The sequence below is a fragment of the Ornithorhynchus anatinus genome, chromosome 3, assembly GCF_004115215.2.
Source record: "Ornithorhynchus anatinus isolate Pmale09 chromosome 3, mOrnAna1.pri.v4, whole genome shotgun sequence".
Classification (NCBI taxonomy): Eukaryota; Metazoa; Chordata; class Mammalia; order Monotremata; family Ornithorhynchidae; genus Ornithorhynchus; species Ornithorhynchus anatinus.
This window is the reverse complement of record NC_041730.1, coordinates 93,510,421-93,528,305: the sequence shown is the minus strand read 5'-3', so window position 1 is coordinate 93,528,305 and position 17,885 is coordinate 93,510,421. Positions and strand designations below refer to the sequence as shown.

The following is a 17,885-nucleotide window of genomic DNA, read 5'->3' as shown; positions in this document are numbered from 1 at the left end:
AATGTTGGTATTTATTAAGCACTTACTATGTGCAGAGCACTGTCTAAGCGCTGGGGTAGATACAGGCTCATCAGGTTGTCCTATGTGAGGCTCACAGTCTTAATCCCCATTTTACAGATGAGGGAACTGAGGCACAGAGAAGTGAAGTGACTTGCCCACAGTCACACAGCTGACAAGTGGCAGAGCTGGGATGCCCTCTCAGGATCATGGCTCAGACTTCTCTTTCCTCATAATAGCCCAGGGTCATCTCTTCTCCAACTACCTGGCTTCCTCCTTTTCTGTCCTTTCCATATAATAATAATTATGGTACTTGTTAAGTGCTTACTACATTCCAAGCACTGTTCTAAGCGCTGGGGATGATACAAGTTAATGAGGTTGGGCGCAGTTCCTGTCCCACATAGTACTCACAGTCTTAATCCCCATTTTACAGATGAGGGAACTGAGGCACAGAGAAGTTAAAAGTCACTTGCCCACCGTCACACAACGGACATATGGCAGAGCTGGGATTAGAACCCAGCTCCTTCCGACTTCCAGGTCCGTGCTCTATCCACTAAGCCATGCTTAGTAGCTGCTTAATGAATCTTTCCTCAAAGTGGAGCACTTAGATGTGATTCCTTTGGTTTTGTCTTCTCTCTCCTGAGTGTGGGGACTAATTGGAATGCCCGTAAAGAGGCTAAAAAGACTTAGATTGGACTGATCCTTTTTTCCATTTGAGAAGCAGCGTGGCTCAATGGAAAGAGCACGGGCTTGGGAGTCAGAGATCATGGGTTCGAATCCCAGCTCTGCCACTTGTCAGCTGTGTGACTGTGGGCAAGTCACTTCACTTCTCTGTGCCTCAGTTACCTCATCTGTAAAATGGGGATTAAGACTGTGAGCCTCATGTGGGACAACCTGATTACCTTGTATACCCCAGTGCTTAGAACAGTGCTCTGTACACAGTAAGCGCTTAACAAATACCAACATTATTGTTATTATTAGACCCACCCTTTCCTCATGCATAATTTGTCATAACTTTGAATATAGTAGTGACCGTCTATAACCATATAAAGAGTGGATAGCTCAGCCCAAACCATTACTACCTGCCATAAAAACTACCCAAGCAGGTTCCTCCCAGCCACACCTCTCAATCAATCGTATTTATTGAGTGCTCACTGAATGCAGAGCACTGTGCTAAGTGCTCAGGAGAGTGTGTACTGCTGTCTGAACAAGTTCACCTGAATGGCAAGAGGCCAGAAAATGCAGGGTTGTGTTTTCAGGGGCATAATGAACTACTATAACACACCTGGGGTTGTAACCTCCCTGTCAGTGGCGGCATCTTCAAAACCGAGTCGTAGGCCACTCAGTACTTCTTCTAGACTCTCAGAGGTTTTGCACTGATGGATGTTAGAGCATTTTCAGTGGAACGAACGGAGAGTTGGAAACACAGGTTGAAAGTTAACAGTGGAAAATAAATGACTAAATTAGGTACGAGGGTTTTGGCAGCCGAAATACAGGTTTGGCAGTTAGGATGAAGAGGATAAACAGGGGAGGAAGAGGAAACGGAGTTGTCTCGGAAAGAACTGCCAATTGAGTCCTCGGAGGTGGAAAGAGGGATGGAGGCTCTGAGCCATGGGAGCCAAAGAGAAGAAAGTCATTTTATGTTAAAGACACCGGGTAGATGAAAAGTCTGTTCTCTGTTTGGATCTGTATACATTAGAAAGCCAGACAATCTTATTGAAATCTTTCCATGTGGGTGTTTCCATTAATACTGATGGTGAAACAAACCTTACCTATAAACAAATGTCACTTGCTTTGCATTTGAAACTTCTCAAGCAACTGCTGGGATTTTGTTCTCACGATGGTGTAATTCCCTCGTTGTGGCCACGGAAAGTTGTAGTGGTGAGATCTTGTGGCTCTTTGCTTTGACGTGATAATAGTCAACAGCTGTGTTTCCCTGTCATACGTGCCCTGGCAGGTTTAGTTGGCAGAGCAGGGTATTTTTTAAAAGGATACTGACTGTGAGGAAAGAGGTCTACTTCTCGTTCCCTCAGACTGACTCCTACCTCCCTCCCATAACCCTAATAATAACTTCCCGGAAGAATTGTGCAATGGTGTGAATCATCTCCTCATTGCTGTCAATATTTCAGCCTGAGAGTACCTTGCCTTACTTCCTCATGAATATTGGGTCACTGCCAGATTTGGTTTCATTCTCTATTTTACCTAGGATTTATTCGTTTGTTCATTCATTCAGTCGTATTTATTGAGAACTTACTGTGTGCAGAGCACTGTACTGAGCTCTTGGAAAGTACAATTCAGCAACAAATAGAGACAATCCCTGCCCATAACGGGCTCACGGTCCAGAAGCGGGGAGACGGACATCAAAACAAGTAAACAGACATCAGTAGCATCAATATAAATGAATGGAATTATAGCTATATACACATCATTAATAAAAATAGAATTATAATTATAAATATGTACATATATACTCAACTGCTGTGGGCCAGGGGCGGGGGAGTGGGGGGGTGGCGTAGAGGAAGGGGAACGAGTCGGGGCAATGGGGAAGAGGGGGAAGCAGAGGTAAAAGGGGACTTAAAGGACTTACTTATTAGGAGTGTCCTGGTGGAAAAAGCATGAGTCTGAGAGTCTGGATTCTGATCCCAACTCTACCACTTGTCTGCTGTGTGACCTTGGGCAAGTCACTTAACTTCTCTGAGCCTTAGTTTCCTCATCTATTCAATGGGGATTCAATGCCTGTTCTCCCTTCTACTTAGAATGTGAGGCCCGCGTAGGACAGGGACTATGTCCGACTTAATTAACTTGTATGTAGTCCAGCACTTAGAACAGAGCCTGACATGTAGTAAATGCTTAACATTTCAAGAATAATAATAATGAAGAGCAGCCTGGGGTAGTGGGTAGAGCATGAGCCTGAGAGTCAGAGACCTAGGTTCTGCCAGTGTCTGCTAGGTGATCTTGGGCAAGTCACTTAATCAGTGGTATTTATTGAGCACTTACTATATACAAAGCACTGTGCTAAATGTTCGGGAGAATACAATACAACAGTTTCGGGTATACACTTCCCTGCCCACAAGGAGCTTACAGCTTAGAGGCATTTCTCTGTGCCCTAGTTTATTTGACTGTAGAATGGGGATTCAATAACTGTTCTCCCTCCTATTCAGGGTGAGAACCCCATGTGGGACAGGGACTATGTCCAACTTGATTAACTTGTATCTATCCCAGGGCTTAGAACAGTGCTTGACACAGAGTAAGCACATAACAAATATTATAATTATTATTAATAGTTAATTTGAAGAGCTGAAATGCCATCACTTGAAGGTGCCATTAAGATTTATGGTCTCTATGAAGGAGATTATAGATACTGGTGATCAAATATCACCAGGAATTTAGAGAAGCCAAAAGAAATATGAAGTTGTGAGGAATAATAGTAGTATTGGTGGTATTCATCAAGCTCTTACTCTTTGCCAAGCCTGTACTAAGCATTGAGATAGAGACAAGATTATCAGGTGTGTCTCTGTCCCTGTCCCACGTGGGGCTCACCACCTAAATGGGTAAGAGAACGGGAATTGAATCCCCATTTTATGGATGAGGAAACTGAGGTCCAGAGAATTTAAATGATTTGCCCAAGTTCACACGGCAGGCAAGTGGCAAAGCCGAGATTAGAACAGTTTCTTCTGTCTCGCAGGCCTGTGTTGTATAATTCAAAGGAGAGGCACAGATGTTTTTCAGGGCCAGTTTAGGGTATGGGTCTCTCTCCTCCCCACTTTCCCCGTGCGTTAAAAAAAAATAAAAGGATTGTAAGTGAAAGCTTGTGTTTTTAATAGGCTGGAAAATTAGCTGTAGCAGTTTTGAAGAATAAAAAGCTAGAAAATTAAGACAGTCATTGCGTTTACTCTTTTCTTCTTGAAGTTTTTTCAAGTGTGGTGTTCCTTAGGCCACACACACTTGGATGTTCATTTGTTTTGATTTGCTGGTGACAAAAAAAAAAAAACAACAAAAAAAGAGGGAGAGAAGAGGCGAAAATATTAAAGGTTAGTTTTTTCATTCGTGGGCCTCTCTGGTGTGTATGAGAGGATCTTTTGGCCTACTTAAATGTCCAGGATTGAAAAACTCCAAGTAGGGAAGCCTCCTGAGAAACTGGATTTGTTGATTTCCTTTTATGTAAAGGAATCTAGCCGGCTATCTTGGCCGCTTAGTTGTCAGAGATTTGAGCCGTGCGTTTGTAGTTGATTTTCGTAATCTAGGGACAGATTACTGGAGATCTGAGACGGTGTGTAGTTTTAGAACAGATTTCTCATCTCTCTCCCCCCTGCCCGCCCCCTGCCATTTATTTTTCCAGACCTCTTTCTCTTGGGAAATATCGTCACTTCGGAGTTCCCGCCTCAGTTGCTTTGATCTTTTGCACCTTGGTGAAACGGGATAGTAATGCATCTCACTACCGTCAGTTCTAATTGCCGAGTGCATTAGTACCACGAGCGGCTCTTTGAGTCGTCAGAGCCTTTGGAGGGGTTGCTCTGAGGCTTGGCCCCCGTAGGAGTGGCTGTTTGAAGTACGGATATTTCAAGCTCAGTCATCTAGAATTTCAGCATTTCAGGAGCGGTGGTCGGCGTGCTTGAAGCAGCTGTCTGACTAGTCAGGGTTGTGGAAGAAGGTAGTAAATGCAAAATAAATATGTGTATTCACTCATTCAGTCTCATTTATTCAGTGCATACTGTGTGCAGAGCACCGTACTGAGCATTTGGGAGAGTACGATATAAGGTATAATGTTTACCTGCTCTCAAGTTAGTTTGAAGAATGTTTGCTTCCTTGGCTTCTCGTTATTTTTATTTCTATCTTCGCTGCATATTTATGGTGCTTTTTTGTGAAGCCAGTTGGGATTAGTTACTGATCCTGACTTGAGAATAATATAGTGCCAAGTTACTGTGGACAGAGAAGGTGCCCCGTCTTTCATTTTGTACTTCCCCAAGCGCTTAGTGGAGTGAATTGCTCTCGAACTACTCACACCTCTGAGGTAACTAATAAACTGTTTGACTCCAGAATCTGTAATTCAGGCAAAATCCAGCTTCCCTCACAGATCACCTTCTGGGAGCATTGTTTGTTCCACACCTCTCCTCTCCTCCAAACTCTCCCAGTCGACTTGAATCTTCCCACCTTCTGACCCCATCTTACCTTTCACCTCTCTTCTGCAGTCCCTCGACTCGCTGCCTTCATTTCTCCCAAGCCAAACTTCTCGCTGCACCCCACCCCTCGGCCTGCCCCCCGGGAGACCGTTCACACAACGAAAACTCAGATCAACCACACGCAGTGTCAGTCAGGCACCGCATCCGGCTCCTCGGGCAGCTTTCATCAGTGTCATTTACAGGCCACATCAATGTCGAGTGGCAAGACGATCCTGAACAATCATGGTCGGTCACCGAGCATCAGAGCTATGCTCACCTTAACTCAGCTACACTGGGTGAGACATGTAAGGAGAATGAGTGACAAACAGCTGCCAGGTGGAGAGCTGAAACTGGGAAACCGAAAGGAAGCAGGGCAGAGAAAATGCTTTAAAGACGCGGTAAATCAAAGGCTTAGACAGTGCCGCGTTCTTCTCCGAAAACTGGAAGTCGTTTGCTGAGGATAGACCAGCGTGGCGCTCTGACATCAGGGAAGGAGAGACTCTCCTCGAGCAGAAGCTTCATCAGGAACGAGAGGCAGGATGGTAAAAGGGAGGTCAGCACCAAGAGCTGTAGACTTTAAACAGAACAGCACAAGAAGCAGCTTTTTTGCGTCCACGGGGTAGCGGGGACTCTGGGTCCCGTCGCGGCCTTTTCGGGCCCCTCCATGCTCGCAGGAGGTGAACGTCACCGTCGGCGGTGTCTCCTTTAAATACGAAGGACAACTACGTATACCTCGTTCTCGACACTTCCGCTTCCCTCCCCTTCCTCACAATATTTCCCTGGTTTGGAATTAATAACAATAATAATAATAATATTTCTGGTACTTGTAAAGCGCTTACTAGGTGCCAAGCACTGTACTAAGAGCTGTGGTGGGTACAAGGTAGTCAGGTTGGACCCAATTCCTGTCCAACAGTGGGCTCACAGTCTTAATCCCCGTTTTCCAGATGAGGTAACTGAGGCACAGAGAAGTGAAGTGAGTTGCCCAAGGTCACACAGCAGATGTGTGGCGGAGCTGGGATTAGAATCCATGATGTCCTGACTCCCAGGCTCTTGCTCTATCCACCAAGCCACACTGCCATCCTTACCCACCTCCCACAAACCATAACTCTCCCCATTCTCAAATCCAGTTCAAATGAGAAGCAGTATGGCCTAGTGGATAGAGAAAGAGCCTGGGAGTCAGGGGACCCGGGTTCTCATTCTGATTTGGCCACTAGTCTCCTGGGTGACCTTGCACAAGTCATTTGGCTTCTCTGTGGCTTAGTTACATTATCTGTAAAATAAGGATTAGGATTGTGAGCCCTATTGGGAACAGGGACTGTGTCCAACTTGATTAGCTTGTATCTACCTCCACATTTAGTACAGTGCCCGGCACATAGTAAGTGCTTAACAGATACCATTACAGGAAAAAAAAAGTCTCTCTAAATATCCCACCTTCTCCAACAAGACTTTTCTATTTAGTCTCCTGGCATTTTGAGCCAAATCATCCCTGCAGCCAGCATTAGCCTTTCTGAACTTTATTTGCACTCTCCTTCAGTCTCATGGGTATACGTATATGTGTATATTTGCACAAGCACACGTACTTTATTTTTGACCTCTGCGTGGTAAATTCTTAGGTTTGTCTTCCGTGGTAGAGTACAAGTTTCTTGTGAGCATTTAATCTGTCAATTAATTCCTTCATTCAGTCGTATTTATCGAGCACCGGCTGTGTGCAGAGCACTGTACTAAGCGCTTGGGAGAGTATGGTACAATAATAAACAGACATTCCCTGCCCACCACGAGCTTACAGTTTAGCTCAGTCTTTTAGTTTTCAATACTTCCCAATGATCCATACTGCACTTTCAGCTGGAGTTATGTCTTGGGCATAAAGCATTTGACAGGTGGGATGAGGAATCTAGAAACTAATATTTGACCATTCACACCATAAATAATTCAAGTATTGTTTTGGAGTGTGGCGACTGGGGGAATTGTGCTGAATAAAATAGCCATTTCTACTCCCATACCTGACATTGATAATAATTATGGTATTTGTTAAGCGCTTACTATGTACCAGGTTTGTGGGTATCAAGTAGAGGGGTTGAATAGTTAATAGTTCTCATTGCTTCGTAACTTTGCTGTCTGTCTCTGGGTTTATGCAGCTTTCATATGGAATGCATCCCTCTTAATGTAAAAAAAAGACTTATGTTCTCTGACCAGGGTTTAGAATTCCCAAAACCAGTGCAACGACTGAAAAAATGAAGCTGAATATGTCTTCATATCAGTGCTCAAATCCTCCCAAGTCCAGTCATTTTCACCCCTTCTTAGACATTGGTAGGTGATATTAACTCAATTAAGTAAATTAGTTCATATGTGGACCCAAGCCTGAAATAAATCAGGGGAGATGTAAAATCAGAGAAAGAAATCATTTGTGTTACTCAGCATTTTGTTGTATTGTACTCTCCTGAGTGCTTAGTATAGTGGTCTGCACATAGTAGGTGCTCAATAAATACCATGGATTGATTGAGTCAGAATAATAATAATAATAATAAAAATAATGTTGGTATTTGTTAAGCACTTTACCACTTGCTGAGGACTGTTCTAAGCGCTGGGGTAGATACAGGGTAATCATGCTGTCTCACGTGGGGTCACAGTCTTCATCCCCATTTTACAGATGAGGTAACTGAGGCACCGAGAAGTGAAGTGACTTGTCCAAAGTCACATAGCTGACAAGTGGCAGAGACGGGATTAGAACTCATGACCTTTGACTCCTAAGTCCATCCTCTTTCCACTGAGCCACGCTGCTTCTCTGAGAATATTGATGCTCTGTACCACTTGATATGTGTGACTTTAAGAAGGATTAAAATGGCGTGGTAAAAAATTGGCAGCCTCAAAAATTGTTAGGTGAGATTTAAACCAAGCCTGTTTATTCATAAGCTTTAGTTTATTTTCTTCCTGCAGTACAGCCATGCATACTTCTCCTCCCAGCTGTATTTCATACTTGGATTATGTAGGATTTGAGAGAGAATTTTTTGAATGAGTAATTCACAGTTTTCTCAAACAATTCTATTCTGGACGTTCTCGTCCTTTCATTCATTCATTCATTCAATAGTATTTATTGAGCGCTTACTATGTGCAGAGCACTGTACTAAGCGCTTGGGATGAACAAGTCGGCCAACAGATAGAGACAGTCCCTGCCGTTTGACGGGCTTACGGTCTAATCGGGGGAGACGGACAGACAAGAACAATGACACTAAACAGCGTCAAGGGGAAGAACATCTCGTAAAAACAATGGCAACTAAATAGAATCGAGGCGATGTACAATTCATTAACAAAATAAATAGGGTAACGAAAATATATACAGTTGAGCGGACGAGTACAGTGCTGTGGGGATGGGAAGGGAGAGGTGGAGGAGCAGAGGGAAAAGGGGAAAATGAGGCTTTAGCTGCGGAGAGGTAAAGGGGGGATGGCAGAGGGAGTAGAGGGGGAAGAGGAGCTCAGTCTGGGAAGGCCTCTTGGAGGAGGTGATTTTTAAGTAAGGTTTTGAAGAGGGAAAGAGAATCAGTTTGGCGGAGGTGAGGAGGGAGGGCGTTCCAGGACCGCGGGAGGACGTGACCCAGGGGTCGACGGCGGGATAGGCGAGACCGAGGGACGGCGAAGAGGTGGGCGGCAGAGGAGCGGAGCGTGCGGGGTGGGCGGTAGAAGGAGAGAAGGGAGGAGAGGTAGGAAGGGGCAAGGTGATGGAGAGCCTTGAAGCCTAGAGTGAGGAGTTTTTGTTTGGAGCGGAGGTCGATAGGCAACCACTGGAGTTGTTTAAGAAGGGGAGTGACATGCCCAGATCGTTTCTGCAGGAAGATGAGCCGGGCAGCGGAGTGAAGAATAGACCGGAGCGGGGCGAGAGAGGAGGAAGGGAGGTCAGAGAGAAGGCTGACACAGTAGTCTAGCCGGGATATAACGAGAGCCCGCAATAGTAAGGTAGCCGTTTGGGTGGAGAGGAAAGGGCGGATCTTGGCGATATTGTAGAGGTGAAACCGGCAGGTCTTGGTAACGGATAGGATGTGTGGGGTGAACGAGAGGGACGAGTCAAGGATGACACCGAGATTGCGGGCCTGCGGGACGGGAAGGATGGTCGTGCCATCCACGGTGATGGAGAAGTCTGGGAGCGGACCGGGCTTGGGAGGGAAGATGAGGAGCTCAGTCTTGGTCATGTTGAGTTTTAGGTGGCGGGCCGACATCCAGGTGGAGACGTCCCGGAGGCAGGAGGAGATGCGAGCCTGAAGGGAGGGGGAGAGGACAGGGGCGGAGATGTAGATCTGCGTGTCATCTGCGTAGAGATGGTAGTCAAAGCCGTCCTTTATTTCCTGGATTCCTATACAAGCCCATTGCCAGTAAAAAACCAAAGGCATTGTCTTAAATCTATCCATGGGCACTTGGAGTGTGCGGGGCACACTACTAAATGTTTGGGAGAGTACAATTCAACAGAATTGGGAAACACGTTCCCTTCCCACGAGAAGCTCTCAGTGTGGGGGGGAAGACAGACATTAAAATAAATTATGGATATGTTGATAAGGGCTGCCGGTGGGTGGAATATCAAGTGCTTAAAGGGAACAGATCCAAGTGCCTAGGTTATGCAGAAGAGAGAGGGAATTGGGAAAAGAGGGCTTAATTAGGGAAGGCCTCTTGGAGGATTTTTGTAAGGTTTGAAGATAGGGAGAGTGGTGGTCTGTTATATATGAAGGAAATGGGAGTTCCAGGCCAGAGGGAGGATGTGGAAAAAGGCCGGCAGCGAGAAACATGAGAAAGAGGAAGAAAGAGTAAGTTGGCGTTAAAGGAGTGAAGCATCCGGGCTGGGTTGTAGTAGGAAATCAGCTAGGTAAGGTAGATGGGGGTAAGCTAATTGAGCACTTTAAAGCTGATGGTAGGGAATTTCTTTTTGTTGCAGTGGATGGGTAGCCACTGGGGATTCTTGAGGAGTGGCGAGAAGTGGACTGATTTTTTTTTTTTTTTTTAGAAAAATGATCCAGGCAGCAGGGTGTACTAGATGGAAGTGGCTGGAGTGGGGAGAGATGGGAGGCAGGAGGGGGCTGATGCATTGGTCAAGGTGGGATATGCTAAGCTCTTGGTTCACTTAAATGTAGACATCCAATCCGTCACCAATGCCTGCCGGTCGCACCTTTACAATATCGCCAAGATCTGCCCTTTCCTCTCCATCCAAACGGCTATCGTACTGGTACAAGCTCTCATAATATCCCAGCTGGATTATTGCATCAGCCTTCTCTCTGACCTTCCTTCCTCCTCTCTCTTCCCGCTCCAGTCTATTCTTCATTCTGCTGCCCGGATCATCTTCTTGCAGAAATGCTCTGGGCCTGTCACTCCCCTCCTCAAAAACCTCCAGTGGTTGCCCATCAACCTCCACATGAAACAAAAACTTCTCACTCTGGACTTCAAGGCTGTTCATCACCTTGCCCCCTCCTACCTCACCTCCCTTCTCTCTTTCTACTGCCCACCCCGCACGCTTTGCTCTTCTGCCACTCACCTCCTCACCGTCCCCCATTCTCACCTATCCCGCCGTCAACCTGTGGCCCATGTCCTCCCGCTGTCCTGTAATGCCATCCCTCCTCACCTCTGCCAAACTCACTCTCTTCCCCTCTTTAAAGCCCTACTGAGAGCTCATCTCCTCCAAGAGGCCTTCCCAAACTGAGCCCTCCCTTTCCCTCTGCTCCCTCTGCTCCCTCCCCCTTTCCCCCTTCACCTCCCCTCAGCTAAACCCCCTTTCCCTCTGCTCCTCCCCTTTCCCTCTTCCCCTCCCCTCAGCACTGTGCTCATTTGTATATATTTTTACTACCCTATTTATTTTAACGAGGTGTACATCCCCTTGATTCTATTTATCTTGATTATGTTGTCTTGTTTTTGTCCGTCTGCCTCCCCCGATTAGACTGTGAGCCCGTCATCGAGCAGGGATTGTCTCTATCTGTTGCCGAACTGTATATTCCAAGCGCTTAGTACAGTGCTCTGCACATAGTAAGCACTCAAATACTATCGAATGAATGAATGAATGAATGAACACATCTGGCAAGAAAGTGTTCTAACAGTATTGTATTTCTTCTGAGAGTTCTCTCAGGGTCTAGTGTAGACCCTCAGGCATTAAATGGCACAAGTTGTGAAGTGCACTGTGTGGTGAATGTTCACGTAACATTAATTCCTGACCAACTTTATCGAGGAAATACACTGTCCATAAAAAATTATGGCCCTGGCTCCCTTTTGTTCGAAACTTAGTGAAATTCTGAGAATATTTCTAAATATTTTGGTCCACGTACAATTAAACCATCTCTCACAGACATTGAGTGGTGGAAGCTGGTTTAAAACAAAAATTTGTGGGCAGACTCTCTGTTATCGAATTATTGGTGCTAAATATTTGAAATCTTTTGTTGGTTTTTTTCTCTCTCCAGTCTAAAAATCAATTTCACGAAATTGAAAGTCAATGCCATTACATTTTTGGAATCCCTACCCGTATGATGATGAACTTTAGAAGAGGGAATTCTGAAAGAGAACTGTCAGTCTTTCATTTTCTGGGAAATGCAGAGAGAGTTCTTACATTTTTCTCCCCATTCTTGAACCACGGTTTTCCAATTAATTTGCATTTTGGGTGATCACATGCTCAGATCGTCACTCCCAGGCTCAGGGCTGGGAGTCAGAGATCTAGGTTCTAATCCCACTTCTGTCACTTACCTGTTGTGTGACCCTGGGCAAGTCACTTAAGTTCACGTCACCTCAGTTCCCTCACCTGCAAAATGGGGATTGAATGCCTGTTCTTCCTCGTACTTACACTGTGAGCCCCATGTGAGACCTGATTAGCCTGCATCTGCCCCAGTGCATAGGACACTGTAGTGTTTATTATCAATGTCTTTCTCCCCCTCTAGATTGTAAATTCTCTGTGGGCAGGCACCCCTGTCTACCAACTCTGCTATGATTAGACTGTGAGCCCGTCAGTAGGCAGGGATTGTCTCTATCTGTTGCCGAATTGTACATTCCAAGTGTTTAGGACAGTGCTCTGCACATAGTAAGTGCACAATAAATACTATTGAATAAATACTATTGAATATTATACTCTCCCAAGTGCTTAGTACATAGTACATAGTACTAAGCATTTACTCTGCACATTGTAAGCCCTCAATAAGTACACTTGAGTGACATAATAAATGTTTAACAAAAACCCCAATTATTATTGTTCATATTATTGTGTTGTAGCTCTCTGAACATATATTATGGGAACAGACATAGAAAAGTGCCAGGAGAAGAGGAAGAAGGCTTTTCTGTCTTTTATATATCTGAAGTCAGCATTATTTTCCAGTTCTCTTCATTGGTGTTTTATCCAGAAATTTTTTCTTAGCATACCATTCACTGAAATTATCACTTTCCCAGCTTGCCATTGGGGGAGTATTAATTTATGACTGATTCCGTATACGTGCTGCAGTTTTCAAAGATTTATGGGTTCACCTTGTTATTCTTTGCAGTTTTCATGGCCCTATAAAATGAAGAGCTGGAAAATTAAAAAAATAATAATAAGCAGTACACCCAGTTCTGCCAGAACCCAAGTTTTCACTCCGTGTTCTAGCAAGAGTTTTGTTTGGCGAGTAGGGAGATTTGTCCATTAATAGGAGCCCTTTTTGGTACAGGAGCCTGGGATTAAGGAGAAACGGTATGTGTGCCCGCCTCTGTACGTATGTTTTCTTCAGTGTCTGGTTTTTTGAGAAGACAATTCTTGATTTTTTGGAGAATTGGGTGCATAGGGAACTGGTTCCAGTTTTTCTCTACACATGTTTGTTTTTGTGTGTGTGTGTGTGTGTGTGTGTGTGTGTGTGTGTGTGTAAATATACAATTGTAGTAGATAACCAATGTATAAATTTAGAGACGCAGCATGGTGTAGTGGATAGAGCACGGGCCTGGAAGTCAGAAGGTCTTGGGTTCTAATCCTGGCTCCACCACACTTGTCTGCTGTGTGACCTTGGGCAAGTCACTTCACTTCTCTATGCCTCAGTTACCCCATCTGTAAAAAGTGGGATTAAGAGTTTGAGCCCCTGTGGGACAGGAACTGTGGCCAATCTCATTAGCTGTATCTACCCCAGTGCATAGAACAGTGTTTGGCACATAGTAAGCGCTTAACAAGTACCATAATTATTAATTATTAATAATATTAAATATTCAAGTACTGTACTAAGCACTAGGGTAGTTACAAGATAATCAGGTCAGACAGAGTTCTTGTCCCACATAAAGCTAACAAAATACACAGGAGGGAGAACAGGTATTGAATCCCCATGTTACCATTGACGAAACTGAGGCCCGGGGAAGTTAAGTGACTTGCCCAAGGTAACACAGCAAGCAAGCGGCAGAGCTGGGATTAGGACCTAAATCCTTACGACATTGACATAGGTATCCAGCTACACACATTACTTATTTATTCATCCATTTCTTCTCATATTTTGCTATTTTCAGGTGTGTCTTTGTTCCCTCCTGCTTCCACTAGGACTCTAAGCTCATTATGATCAGGGAACGTGTCTGCTAATTCTACTATATTGTACTCCTGAGTGCTTAATACAGTGCCCTGTATGTGGTAAGCACCCAATAAATATGATTTGATTGATTCCACTGTTCATAAACTATTTCTAATTGTCTCCCCCATTAGATTGTAAGGATTTTGATATGGAGACATTGTGAGTTTTGCTCCTATTGTACTCTCCTATTGCACTTGATATAATCTTCTACCATTAATTGGCCAAAACAATATATAGTTTTAATATGCAGTAAAGCACCAAAATCTAGTAAATGCTATTAACATACATGATCAAGTGACAGTGTGAATATAAAAGACTGTACATTAAATCTTAACATAGTCGCATAAAAACCCACACAGTTATCTTTACCAAAAGCTTTTCATCGGTTGATTTGACTCACCTGAGTCCCGCCACTTAAATGCGATTTATTCATTGATGAAATCCAACCGCCAGATTTTCAGTTGTAAATTGAAGCCACTGACACGGGTGTTAGTTGTACTTGCTAATTTCCTTCCTTTCTCAAAGTCTCCACTCAAAAAGATACCTGGTTTGCTGTACGCTAGGTCCAAACACTGCTTTGGGAGACAGGAAACCTGGGATTTAAACCCAGCTCTTCCTCTTGCCTGTCGTGTGATCTTAGGCTTCCCTGCGTTTGCGTCCTCATCCGTAAAACATGGATTCGATACCCGTTCTTCCTCCCCTTTATACTTTGAGCCCCATGCGAGACAGGGACAGTTCTGTTCTGCTTATGTTGTATCTGCCTCAGTGCTTAGCGCGGCGCTTGGTGCACAGTATAATTCATTATCTTTCCTTTTAGAAGACACCACTGATGGAGAAGTTCAGCGGGTGTAGCTGAAAAAGCCAATATGGGATCCATAGTCAGTGGCCACATAGTGCACATAAAAAGATTGTTCTTTGTTACGTTGATAGACTGTAAGCTCGCTATGGGCAGGGAATGTGTCCGCTAATTCTGCTGTATTGTACTTTCCCACATAATAATAATAATGATATTTGTATATATGTATATATCTATAATGCTATTTATTCATATTGATGCCTGTTTACCTGTTTTGATGGCTGCCTTCCCCCTTCTAGACTGTAAGGCCAGTGTGGGCAGGGACTGTCTTTGTTGCCAAATTTTACTTTCTAAGTGTTTAGTACAGTGCTCTGCACACAGTCAGTGCTCAATAAATATGACTGAATGAATGAATAGGAGGAAGTGGAGACAGCAGGTGCAGATACACTGTTTTAATTGAAACAATTGAAATGTCTGTTATTTGCCTCCTAATCTACAAGACTAGACCATGAACTCATCCCTCTAGAATGTAAACTCATTGTGGGCAGGGATTATGCCTACCAACTCTTATACTATACTATCCCAACCGCATAGTACCGTGCTCTGCACAGAGTAGTCACTCAATAAATACGATTGATGAAAAATCAACAAATCAAGTGCAGTTGAGATATTGACAACTATTGGTTTCAATTAACTTTTGAAAAATGGGGATTGAGACTGTGAGCCCCAGGTGGGACAGGGACTCTATCCAACCCGATTTGCTTCTATCCCCCCCAACACTTAGTACAATGCCCGGCACGTAGTAAGTGCTTAAATACCATAATTATTGTGTGTGACCCAGATCTGCATACGCATGGCTTTCAATCATTCAATTAGTTGTATTTATTGAACACTTTTGTGTTGAGCACTGAATAAGCACTTGGTGAGAGCACAATACAACAGAGACATTACCTGCCCACAACAAGCTTACAGTCTGGAGGAGGAGAGAGACATTAAAACACATAAATTCAGCAGCAGAATGGGTGGCAGAGGCTGAGACCCGGCCAGTGGATTTGGCAGGATTAAGGTAGGTTGAAGGGGTGGAGGTGTGTTTGTCAGTAGCGGTGAGCAAGTCACCAGTCTGAAGGGATTCCCCGGTACAAACTAGATGGTCCGCTGAAGCCGGGACCTACGAACCTTGCGGTGGATTTGTCAGCCATCGGCGTAATCACTATTAATTTAGGTTTCTGTGGCCCTGGAGAGGTTATCGAAAAAGTTGTGATTTGCCCGGTAGTGAATTCTAACCTTGGGTAAAAAATATTTATCACGAATATAACCAAAACTGGTGGTGAGGGAGGACGAGGATTAGGTACAGTACTTGTCACAGGGCTAAGGGTAGAAGAGCAGCATGGCAGAGTGATTGGAGGATGGGCCTGGGATTGAGAGGACTATGGGTTCTAATCCTGGCTCAGCCACTTGTCTGCTATGCGACCTTGGGAAGTCACTTCACTTCTCTGGGCCTCAGTTCCCTCATTTGCTCACCAAAGTGCTGTGGGGCAGGGAGAGGGGCGGAAGAGCAAAGGGAGCGAGTCAAGGTGATGCAGAGGGAAGGGGAGCTGAGGAAAGGGGGAGCTTAGTCTGGGAAGGCCTCTTGGAGGAGGTGAGCCTTCAGTGGGGCTTTGAAGGGAGGAAGAGTAATTGGCAAATTTGAGGAAGGAGGGCGTACCAGGCCAGAGGTAGGATATGGGCCAGGAGTCGACTGCGGGACAGGTGAAATGGAGGTACAGTGAGAAGGTTAGCACAGAGGAATGGAGTGTGCAGGCTGGGATGTAGAAGGAGAGAAGGGAGGTGAGGTAAGAAGGAGCATGGTGATGGAGAGCTCTGAAGCCAATTTAGGAGTTTTTGTTTGATATGGCAGTTGCTAGGCAACTACTGGAGATTTTCAAGGATGGGGGTGACGTGCCCTGAACGTTTCTGTAGAAAGATAATCCGAGCAGCGGAGTGAAGTGCGGACTGAAGTGGGGAGAGGCAGGAGGTTGGGAGGTCAGAAAGGAGGCTGATGCAGTAATCCAGTCGGGATAGGAAGAGTGACTGTACTAATGTGGTAGCGATTTGGATGGAGAGGAAAGGGTGGAACTTGGCAATGTTGTGAAGGTGAGACTGACAGGATTTGGGGACGGATTGGAGGTATGGGGTGAATGAGAGAGTAGAGTCAAGGATGACACTAAGGTTGCGGGCATGTGAGACGAGAAGGATGGCCGTGCCGTCCACAGCAATGGGAAAGTCAGGGAGAGGACAGGGTTTGGGAGGGAAGATAAGGAGCTCAGTCTTGGACATGTTGAGTTTGAGGTGGTGGGAGGATATCCAAGTAGAGATGTCCTGGAGGCAGGTGCGAGCCTGGAGGGAGGGAGAGAGAACAGGGGAGGAGATACAGATTTGGGTATCACCACATAGAGATGATAATCGAAGCTGTGGGAATGAATGAGTTCACTAAGGGAGTAAGTATAGATGGAGAACAGAAGGGGAGCAAGAACTGACCCTTGAGAAACCCCTATAGTTAGGGGATGGGAGGGGGAGGAGGAGCCTGCGAAGCAGACTGAGAATGAACGTCCAGAGAGATAAGAGGAGAACCAAGAGAGGACGGAGTCAGAGAAGCCCAGGTTGGATAACGCTCCGATTCTCTCCTTGACCCCCTCCAACCTGGCTTCCTTTCCCTTCACTCCAATGAAACAACCCCCTCTAAAATATGACCACCTCTACTCCATCCCAATCCTCCTCGACTAAGCCTTTCATACTCATTCAATGCTCTGTACACAGTTAAGCGCTCAGTAAATATGACTGACTAATTAATTGAAACGTAATCTCCAGGTTCTTCCTCTATGCCTAGGTCCACTGACTGCAACCCCCTTCCCACCTCCCAATTTAACTCCTTGAAACATATTTTTAGAGTGAAAAGCACCCACATTCACAGAGTAACAATGAAATAGGGCTGATGGATTTGCAATCAGGTCTCAGCTTTGAATGCCATATATTGGCAGTAGGAAGCCCTGTTCTAAGCGCTGGGGAGATAGAAGTTTGTCAGGTCCCACAAAGCGCTCCCAATCACAGTAGGAGAGAGTACAAGTATTCCCCATTTAACAGCGGAGAAAACTGAGGCGCAAAGAAGTTAAGTGACTTGCCCAAGGTTACACAGCAGGCAAGCGGCGAAGCCGGAATAAAGAACCTATGCTCTTCCACTTGGGCACGCTGCCTCCCGATTAAGACTTTGAATTAAGCAGCACTTTCATTCTATCGGTTTTGCTCCTTTATTTAACTAGGCTTAAATAAATGCCTGTGGGAAAGTTAAGTACTGCTAGTCTAATGTTCAATTTTATTTAAAAATATCGATTTTGTCCACCTTGACCTGAAGCAGGAAAGCTAGAGTCATTG

General features: G+C 45.0%; 1 protein-coding gene across 1 annotated transcript in view; it reads left to right on the top strand.

The window, feature by feature from the left end:
• Positions 1-17,885, top strand: part of WDR70 (WD repeat domain 70) — a 359,232-nt gene that overhangs the window by 107,145 nt on the left and 234,202 nt on the right. The gene's annotated exons all lie outside the window — the stretch shown is intronic.